Raw genomic sequence first — 11,363 nt, 5'->3', positions numbered from 1 at the left:
ACGAATCTTTTTATAAAATTTGTAAGATTTTTTTTTTCGAAAATTTTAACTTTAAAATAATTTACCTGTGGATACTTAATTCTTTTATAAAATTCGTAAATATTTTCCATAAAATTTATTGTAGAAAACAGGAAAATTTACAGGAAATTTTCATGAGAAAAAATTTCTTAGAAAATTCTCTCGTGTAATAAGGCACTTGAAAATAATAAGTATTTTTAATTGTAGATTTAAATTTTGAAATATTTTTTTTTTCTAATTTGAAATTCACAACTAATTTACTGAAAAAAAATCTCAATTTTTTCTTGCGAAAATGAATTTATAAATATTGCCGGTTATCATTTTACAAAAAGTTGACATTAATTTTCATAAAATAATTTTAAAATATATACAATTTTTATTTTTATATTATTTTAAGATTTGACAAAATAATTTATAAATCATTTAGTTCATGCATAAATATTAATCCTTAAAAAATAAATTATGAAATGAATGCTTAATAAATAAATAAATAAAAGGTAATATCTTGATAAACTGTTTTACTTATTTATTATAATTAATAATTTAAGCAAATAATTGATCAAATATAAAATAATTTAAAAATAATTTTCATAAATTAAGATCACTGCATTTATTTCACTGAAGTAATATTGCATAATTTAAATATTTACATTTACGGATTAACATTAATATTAACAAGTAAATTATATAATAAAGATTAATTGCGTCATTCACTTCACATCAGAAATATAATTATTATTAAATCTTAAATATTATCAGTAAAAGCTTCTTTCATGAATAATACTACTCACGTTATTTTTAAAATAAATTTTACATAATTTAAGTACCTAAAAAATAGAGTAAGATTAGTAATGTTTTAATAATGATATTTAATTATTTTATTCATAACAAGTTTAATTATACATAGATTTTTTATTAATTGAGTTTCATTTTATAACAATTATTATTTCTTTAAATTTTTTCTTAAGTTAACCTTTTTATTTTCTTTGTATCTTTGACTTAATTTTTTATCTGTTTGAAAATTGAAAACTCTTGACATTAAGGTCTATAATTTTATTTAATTATAATTTTGAATAAAGTAATTTCATCTTTCGTCTTTTTTGGGTTTTTCAAGAAAATTGTATACATGGAGTGTTTTGGATTTGCAAGTGAAAATTATGACAATTTTGTAATAAAGAAAAAGACTTTATATGTAGATTATATTTAGAATTGACATAAAAGTGTAAACTAGAGTGATAACAATTTTATAACAAAAAAAAAGTAAGACTTTCTATATCGATTATATTTAGAATTTACATATAATAGAAAAGATGAGTGTATATTATTTTTAATTTAAAGATACTATAAGATAAATTTGTGATTCTGATTATGTATACAAGACTTGATCATTTTGAATACTAAAATAGTGATAAAAGCACAGTACCATGTTGTTGGGAGCATTACTCGTTGGGATGTCATGAGAGAAAACAATATTGAAGGCCAAGTCTCCAATGATCCCAATGAAGCTGATAAACTCCAAGGCACCATCCACCACTTTAATAGCCAAAGAGCATGCCAAACACAATTTCAAACACCTCAACAACCCTTTACCTTCTTGCTTTGTTTCCCTTTCTGCAACGTTCTTTCAAACAACCCTAAGTCACAATAATTTGAGATTCAAACACAAGAATATTCCAATGGATAATGTACTATACCCGGTGATTGATCGGCTAAGGAGAATCCGAAACCAAAACAAGCAACCGACCGACTGTCAGACAAACATTAATCAGAAAAGGTAAATATCATTAATGACCAATTAATACGTTTAATGGTCATATTAAATGCGAATATACGCTATTTATGACTGATTGACAGGTCATATTGCACAAGAATATGATATTAATGGACAGTTAGCAGGTATATTAGCAAGTATTATTGGATTTATTGTCATATCAAATATGCTTAATTGTTGTAAGTCCTATGAATATAGGGTTAATGTACAGGTAAAGACCCTGGCTCTGTAATAATAAAATATAGACCTCTTTATGAAACATATCTAACTTGAGCGTCGGAGTGTCTTTTGCAGGTCAACCACCCACCAGAATGAACCGCGTTCTTTGAGAGGATGGAAGATCAAAGGTGGAGCACACAAGTTGAAGGTTAGTGTCTCGGTCTCACAAATTCAACCGAAATATTTTGGCGCCCACCGTGGGGCCGAGCGACATCCCCATGAAACCACGAGGAACCAAACGTGTAGACGTGCGCTCGGCCTCGACATTTCTATTACCAGGTTTTGCAACAAGAGTACGAAATTCCATAATAATTTCTAAAGGCATTTCTTTTATTTTGAGAACTTTCAGGAAGGTTCAGTCCTACGTTCAACCTTGACAGGTTCCATTTTTTATTATAATTTATAAATTGTAAAACACATAATTCATGTATTGGCCCCACAAATCAAACTCTATTAAAATGAATGTATGACTTTTATCCATCAAGGAAAACAATAAACATCTTTGATCATTCCTAAGGACAAAGACACACGAGAGGGTAGACCCAATTTACATGGTACAAAACTGTGCCACGTCCTAAATAAATAAAAACTTGGAAATAGAAGATGATATAATGTCGTCATTATTGAAAGTTGGTCATTCAAATTCTAGGGCCACATTATATTAATTGTTGTTTAGAAAAACTTAAACTCTTTGGTAGGTTAGAAGGAACCACTAGTTTAGTAAGGAGAAACGACAGTTGTTGTTTTCGTCCTTTGGCAGCAATTCTTGAACCGAGACATATACAGACGAGGCAAAAAGTCTAGACTTTTATGCCTCGGTTATGAACCGAGACAAAAAGATGGACGATTTCGCTTCGGTTCATTTTGAACCGAGGCAATATGTCAACCTCTACTGCCTTGCTTGGAACCTGAACCGAGGCAGTAGGGTCTTCTTTTTTTCTTTCGTCAGCCTTTATTGACAAGGTTAAACAGGTCTCGAACAGGGAAGAGGTCTTCAATAGAGAGGGAAGAGGTCTCTAAAAGGGAAGAAATAATTTAGAGTTAATCAACCTCAAGAAAACAGTTGCACTGATAGCTGAGTTGCTTGTCAGTATGCTTAGTTTGCTCCTATGCTAGAAAATGTACTCAAATTCTTGAAATGATTGCACAAGAAAATCCACTCAAATTCTCTTTCACAGAAATATCCAATAGCAAGAAATACCTTCATTGTTCTTGTCATCTTCATTTGTGATGAATGTTTTTGAATCACCAATAGATGAAAACTTTGTTTGATTAAAATGGTTAGGCAATGTTGAAAATTCCATTCATTTATGTTACCATTCAAATAGGTCAATGCAACAATGCATAGAAGGTTGAAAAGAAGAATAAACCCCATTCAAATTCCTAACCCCCAAATTGAATGACCAACAACCCCAAACCTGCATCAACACTCGCGAAGTCCCCAAACCTGCACCAACAGCGACTAAGTCATTGAAGAATGAAACTCCCTTGCGCCGCGGAGACGCTTTGTCGTGACCACGGTGCCTCCAAATCGCTTCCCCTCCATGCGTGAACGAACCAGGAACAAGGAAGGAAAGGACGCCTCCTTGCTCGACGACGAGCCTCCACCCGAAATGTCGTTGTCGCCTCCTCGTGCCACCAGCATTCGTGGATTCAAACCAGGATGAAGGAGAAGAAGAAGAAAACCCATAAGCGAGAAAGGCCTCATCCTCACAATAGCCTGCAAAAAAGGCAAGAAGCGAGAAAAGGAAGTCAGATAAAAAAGAGTAATAGGTGAAAGCAACCTTGACGCTGGAATCGGAGGATGCGGGGAGGGAATTGTCGGTTAGGGCATCGGCAGCCACGGCGAGCTTTCGCTTGAGAGGGTTGGAAGCGGGGGGTCTCGGAGGCAAGGGACTCTTGAACTTAGCAGGGGAAGGAACGACGAGATTGGGATCGGAGCGAGGGTCATTCTCTTTGGAGTGTTTGTGCTTGCGAGAGGGGCGGGTTTTGGCAGAGTTAGGAGAGGCGGCTGTTGTGGTCGAAGTAGCGAGTGGAAGAAGCGTGAAGTGCTTCATTTTGGGGCAGAGAGGAGAACAAAATGGGGAAAGAAGCGTGTGGAAGAAGAGTTCATTTTGGGGCAGAGAACGAAATGGAGGAAGTGCACAACCCTTAGCTCGAGAGAAGTGGAGGCACCATCGACTCCTTGGAGAAATCACCGGAGGCAGCGACGGCGATATCAGGGAGCACTAGCGGAGATGAAGAAAGTGCGAGAGAGAAAAGAAGAAACGAGGGCAAGGAAGATAAATAGTGAAATTTGAATTTGAACCTACAAAAGAGCTACCGCTTCGGTTATACGGAAAAACAGGTGCCTATACCGTACGACATCATGTGGGCGCCAAACCGAGGCAATATAGTTGGATTTTGGCAGAGGGTATATGCCTCAGGTCTGTGGAAAACCGAAGCAAGAAAGTATATGCCTCGGATAAGGTGAACCGAAGCAGAAAAAGCATTCTATAAAGTTGTCAGAAGGAAGTTTGATTGTTGATGGATGTGACAGTAGACTTTATAGACATCGATTGCTCCATTTAACTGAAGCAATATAGCTAATATGCATCGGTTGGTATTTAACCGAGGCGTATAAGGTTTCTATATTTACAGTAATGCCACCGTGTACTTATACGCTTTGGTTTCGCAGTAATAGAAGCATATATGGCGCGTCAGTAAACGCTTTTTTTACTAATGAACGACTCCATCAAGAAAATATTAACCATTTAACATTTATTTATAAAAAAATTGTTATTATTATGGTCATAGCGATTAAGATAAACAATAATAATATTAATACATATTATTATTATTATGGTCGTATATTATAAGGGTTCAATCCCTTACAATTATTACTAAATATCTGAAAAACAATTATTATAATAGACATATGTGTAATTAAAAATGTATAAATACACGACTTAATCTGTATTATTGAAATGTTTTCCTTTAGAAAATTCCAACCTCATTTTCCATAACGTAAATCATGGGTGAAGTCCAATTTTACACTTATAATTAACTTCTATTTAAAGAACAAGTTGTAATCCATAAATACCACACTTTTCCTTTTGAGCTCTGAATATATTTTCCACCACAAAAGCTGAGTATCACGAATTAATTGTACAACACATAATTCATGTATTGGCCACACAAATCAAACTCTATTAGGTGATCAGTCCAAAATAAATGGGCCATTCCTAGGACAAAGACACAAGGGTTGGTACCCAATTTACAAGGTAGAAAATTGTGCCACATCCTTAAAAAAAACTTGGAAATGGAAGAAGATGATAATGTGTCATTGAAAGTTGATCATTCAAATTCTGGGGCCACATTACACTAATTGCTGTTTAGGAAAACTTAAACTCTTTGGTTAGAAGGAACGAGTTCATCAAAAATTCAAAATATTTTGTTATATGAAAACTTAGTCAAACACAACTTGTTATTAACATTGAATATCAGTTTATAAAAATAATATTAAACTAAATTCTTCATACATATTCTTCTTAGAAAAGATTCCATTGGATAGGGTTGTTCATAGTTTCATTAGAAAAAAAAACTAAACCAAATTAATCTTAACCGTGTTAAGAAGTGAATTAAGTCTAACTCTACTTACAAAACGGTTTTAAATTTGTAAGATAAGGTTTACATTCATTTATATATTATAAATTAATTTTATTTTTAATTGATGTAAGACTTCCAACAAACTGTAAAAATAGTTTCATATCATTTATACTAGATAATTTTAACTTCAGCTAAATTAGTTTGAAATAATCATTGACACACTTTCTTAATATTTTTAAGAAACAAATTTTACAACTTGTACTTTATTTTACACATAAAAAAATCATCTATAAGAATAGATGAGATGGTTTCAAGAATGCTCACAGTAGTGCACTAAATTATTCTATATTAATAGTTTAGTTTTATTGTTTTTAAATTGAGTTAAATAATATTTTCTCTAAACTAGTAATTTGATTCGATTCATTACGGAATTGATCATTTAATTCTAATGAGGCTTATTTATTAATAAATTCAAAAACTTTGAATTCGATTTGATCTATCATGATGGGTTAAATGAGTTTTTTTTATTCAATTCCAAAACAATTACAAACTTTTTTAATTAACATTTAAATAAAGTTTAATCTAAATACAATTTAAAATTATGTTAAATTCCAAATACAGTTTAAAATTACAAAAATGCATTACAATCCAAATACATTTAAAGATAAAAAAATATTTAAGATTTTTGTTATTTTAATATAATTTAATATTTAGAATTTATGAATGTGTTTATGAGTCAATCCAACCCACTAATAGATCAATCTTAAATTTTAGTAGACTAGGTTCTTTTTCGACTGTTCTAAAATTTGTAATTTTTTTACCTATCAAAGTTTGAACTTGTGATGAATTGAGTTGACTCGCGAATTTTAATCTATTTTGACAATTCCATTAAAAATAAATTTTTGTTTAGTTTTTCTTTTAAATAGTTCCATTTTCATTATTTAGTTCAATATAGTTAATTGTTTGTTGATTAATTAGTAGTTCAACAACTCTAATTTATTGAACGTACGACGAGGTAGTCCCAATACCATAAAAATGGATCCTACTTAAAAGTTTTTTGTATGACGTTCACAGCCTCCTTGTCACATATTCTGGTAAATGAATAATTATCTTCCTCCATCAATTAAATACTACTAACTCTATGTCTGCATGGATGCAACATCTTCTTCTATCATTTTTAGATCGTTTAAATAAATCAGAATTTTAAAAGTAATAAATATTTTAGTTATGTTTTTCTTATAATAAATACCAATTTTAATTATATGAAACTTACGTCTATTTTTGTTTTTTTTTCTTTTAAAATTCTTTTTCACTTTTTCATTCATCTTATTAGGAATTGAATTTTTTTAGTAGTGTTTAAATTGAGATTAAATATTTTATATTCTAGAAATATTAAGTTTGACGAAAATATGTGCTTGCTTAAATTGAGAAATTTTCTCAATAATTAAAAAAATTTGTAATATTAATATTTATTGAAGTGTAAAATAAACAAATTATATGTGCACAAATAGAGATATAAAGGAGTTACGGGGGGGTCGATTTGTTAAGTTATCATGAGTTAATTTTTTCAACTAATTAACTGATTTTGATCAATTTTGCTTAACTTGTCAAATTAATATATCAAAATCAAAACGAGCTAATATGCTACTTTATTTTTTAAAAAATAAATTAAAAAGAAAAATAAAAAAATTTAAAAAAATCAATTTTTTTATATTATTTATAAATTTAAATATATACTAATATTATAATTTAAATTTTAATGTTTACAAATTAAGTTATTTTTAATTTTTACAAATTAAGTTATAATAAATAATTTAACATAATATTTATTTTAATTAATTTGATAATATTAACTAATCAATTAAATATTATAAAAATATTAATATTGTAACATCATAGTGTTTAATTACTATAGAATATATTACAATTTTAATAAAAAAAAAATTGGATTGAAGAAAAACATATAAGTTATTATTACAATTATCCAAAAAGTAACATATAATAGCAAAATATACTTTTATATATATATATATATATATATATATATATATATATATATATATATATATATATATATATTGTCCTATACTACAAGAAATATACTAAGCCAAAGCAAAAGCGTAATACAATCTTTACAAAATAGAAAGAAAACAACAAAATCTCTTACTCTAAACTTCAGTTTCGACACCAACTAGTTCATGCTCATCAAAGACACCCCTAAATTCACACCATTAAGTTGATCATTGCAAAAGAAAAAACAAAAACCTCACAAACAGACAAAGACAAAACGGTAAGCTAAAGTACCAAAAGATCATTCAGACGTCTTAAAACAATAATATTACATTTGATAATATAAATCAAGCAATACATGAATAATCATATCATTTCTAAACTCGACCATCCGGATACATGTATTGATGTCGGACTCATGGAAGACCTGTCCCGTGTGTGGTGAAACAACTCTTCCATATCATAATACTACCACTTCATCAAACTACCAAACACCAAAGTTAGTCCATCAAACATTTATGGTCAATACATGACCATCCTACTAAGGACCTCTTACTACTCTCCACGACATAATCACTCAGCTCTACTTGAGATTGGGTGTTATTGAGAGTGTCAGAATCATCCCTCAATTCCAGAACCCCTATTTCAATATATAACACAACGTAACAACCATAAGAATTTCCTCATGGAATCCTTTTCACATCATACTTAATCTATACACACATCCATGTTTACCATTCATAAAGCATTCATACGTATTAAAACCATACATATCATCATAACCACCATATCATATGTGAACAACTACCATACATGTTAATATTCAAATTGCATTTCACGAAGCATCATGCATACCATCAAATTCACCCACCATAAACATATACATAAATATGTTCACAAATCATAAACATCAATTTTCTTATGAGATAATCGATTATTAGGCCTGATAATCGATTATTCCATAGAGTTTTAAGGAAATACCACCATACCTACTGAAATAATCAATTATCAGACATGATAATCTATTATCTCAAAAAACCTACTACAATAATCGATTATCAGATCTGATAATCAATTATTCTAAAGAGTTCTTCAACAAAGACATAATTCTGACTAAAATAATTGATTATCATGTTTGATAATCGATTATTCCTATCAATTTTTTTACAGCAACATGATTTTTGAATTTGGTTGCACCTAAGACCCATCCAAATAAACAAAAATGTTAATATTTATTTTAATTAATTTGATTATATTAATCAATTAAAAATTATAAAAAATATTAATATTATACTATCTTAATTTTCATAGTGTTCAATTACTATAGAATATATTACATTTTTAATAAAACAAAGCAATTGGCTTGAGAAAGAATATATAAGTTATTATTACAATTATCAAAAAATAACATATAATATATATATATATATATATATATATATATATATATATATATTTTGTACTACATTACAAGAAAATATATTAGATCGAACCAAAAACGTAATATAAACTTTACAAAATAAAAAGAGAACAACAAAACGTCATACTCTAAACTTTAACTCTGCCACCAACTAGCTCCCGGTCACCAAAGGCACCCACTAAGCTCACACCATTAAGGTGATCATTGCAAAAAGAGAAAACAAATACACATACGAACAGACAAAGACAAACGGGTAAGCTAAAATACCAAAAGATCATTCATATATTTTAAAACAATAGTATCACATTCATAATATAAATCAAGCAACAAAGGAATAATCATATCATTTCTAAACTCGACCATCTAGATACATGTATTGACGTCAGACTCATGGGGGACCTACCCCTTGTGTGGTGAAACAACTTGAATTTGGTTGCACCTAAGACCCATCTAAATTACTAAAATGATATTCTTGACATTAGAAATGATTTCAAAACATCTTTATATCCAAAATTTATTACCATTTTGCTTATTTGGCTATAATTAAGATGCATTATTTCAAACTAAGAACTCAAAAGTTCACAACTCAAAATATATATGTTACAAACTAGATTTTTGTAATCTAAGCGGTTAAACAAGTCACAAATAACTCAAAAACAATCCTCAAACATCAAGTTTCTCCTTAATTCAACTACTCTAGAAATTCACTTGTCAAAACCCCTAATTTAAATCCAAAAATCAGCCCATTCTAAACCAATTTCTCACCATCATAACCTATTGCCAAAACACAAAAAAACCAACCCAAAAATAGATTTTCTATCATGCTTAGGTCTTCCAAACTAGTTTCAATTCAACAAGCTATCTACATCCAAGATTCATCACATCAAACCATCAATTTGTCATGTTATACAGTACACTATCACAAAACTCACATAAATTCAATAATGGTTCCATACAATTTCACATATCAATTCAGATTATAAGTGACTACAAATTTAAAAACAAGTTATTTAGCTCCCCTTAGCTGATAGGAGCTTAAATACCTCGAAAGGACCTAAAATCGCTTCCATAGTTCAAAGAGCTCTATCTACATCTATCAACCTTGAAATCATGATCAGAGTACATAGTTAGAACCACTGATTAACAAAGAACATACTAGAAAACTAAGAAGGCACATGCAACAAACCAAACATCACATGCATGAAAGATACTTATAACTAAAAAAAAGAGTAAAAACTAACTTACTCCTTTAAGAAAACTGATCGACTATATTAAAAGACATTGCCGTAGTGATCACTTTAGCACCCTCCGATCTTCAAACAAATGACCTAGCAAGTAGAATATCTAGAATGAAGGAAGAGCTCTAAGTGACCTGTTTTTAAATAAATGATGTGACTTGAAATAATGAAACTCATGTTATAAAATTTTTAGGTTTAATAGCCTTTTTTTTGTCCCTAGTTTTGCTGAATAATGTCAATTCAGTCCCTCATTTTAAAAGTGTGTGAAATTGGTTCTCACCTAGTAAATTTTGCGTCAACGTTGTCCCTTCCGTTAAATACGCACAAACGGCGTTAACTTTTTTTCTCCCTCCTCTACTCTTTTGCAACGCAGCAAACCTTTTTCTTCTTTTTGTCAGTGTTATGCTTTCAAATTCAAATTTTTGATGGGATAATTGTGCTTAAATGGTTGATTTTAAGTGAATTTGTGATGATTGGAATTGTTGGGTTTGGGAAATAAAGAGACGTAAAAAGTGAGTTTTAGCGCATAAATTATTCTTAGATGTTCTAATGTTTATTTGTGCAGCTGAGAATAAAAGTTTTATTGGTCCAAATGGCAATTTAAGGCCCAAAATTCGATTTTATTTGGAAAATAATATACAAATGGTCCAAACAAACAGGCTACCCTTGCACCTGCTAAAATCCCTACATACACTCCTATTTCTGAAACAGGCCAACAACCAAGCCCAAACCTAAGCCTTTTCTACAACACCTCCTAAATTTCTCTACCCATACCCCTCCTAGGCCAAATCGCGCCACCGCTTCTCGCGATCCCTTTTATCGCGCCTCTGCGAGTTCGCGTCTCGACCACCATCGCACGACCATCTTCATCTTCTCATCCACGTTTCTCGCGCACCATTGACGCAACCATCAACACCAACACAACGCTTCCATCGTCCGCGAGCACCTTCTCCAAGCCAACATCCAAAACGGCCACCACCTGCACTCAGGAAAACCAAAAACAGTAGCATCATCCTTCCCATCGCTGGAGCACCGCAAGCAGCCTCTCCATCGCATCCAATCTTGTCGTTATTAACGCACCTGCAAAACTCCACCACCA

This window comes from Vigna umbellata, chromosome 4 (genome assembly GCF_029865625.1).
Source record: "Vigna umbellata cultivar VRB3 chromosome 4, Vumbellata_1.0, whole genome shotgun sequence".
NCBI lineage: Eukaryota > Viridiplantae > Streptophyta > Magnoliopsida > Fabales > Fabaceae > Vigna > Vigna umbellata.
This window is presented reverse-complemented; position numbering follows the sequence as displayed.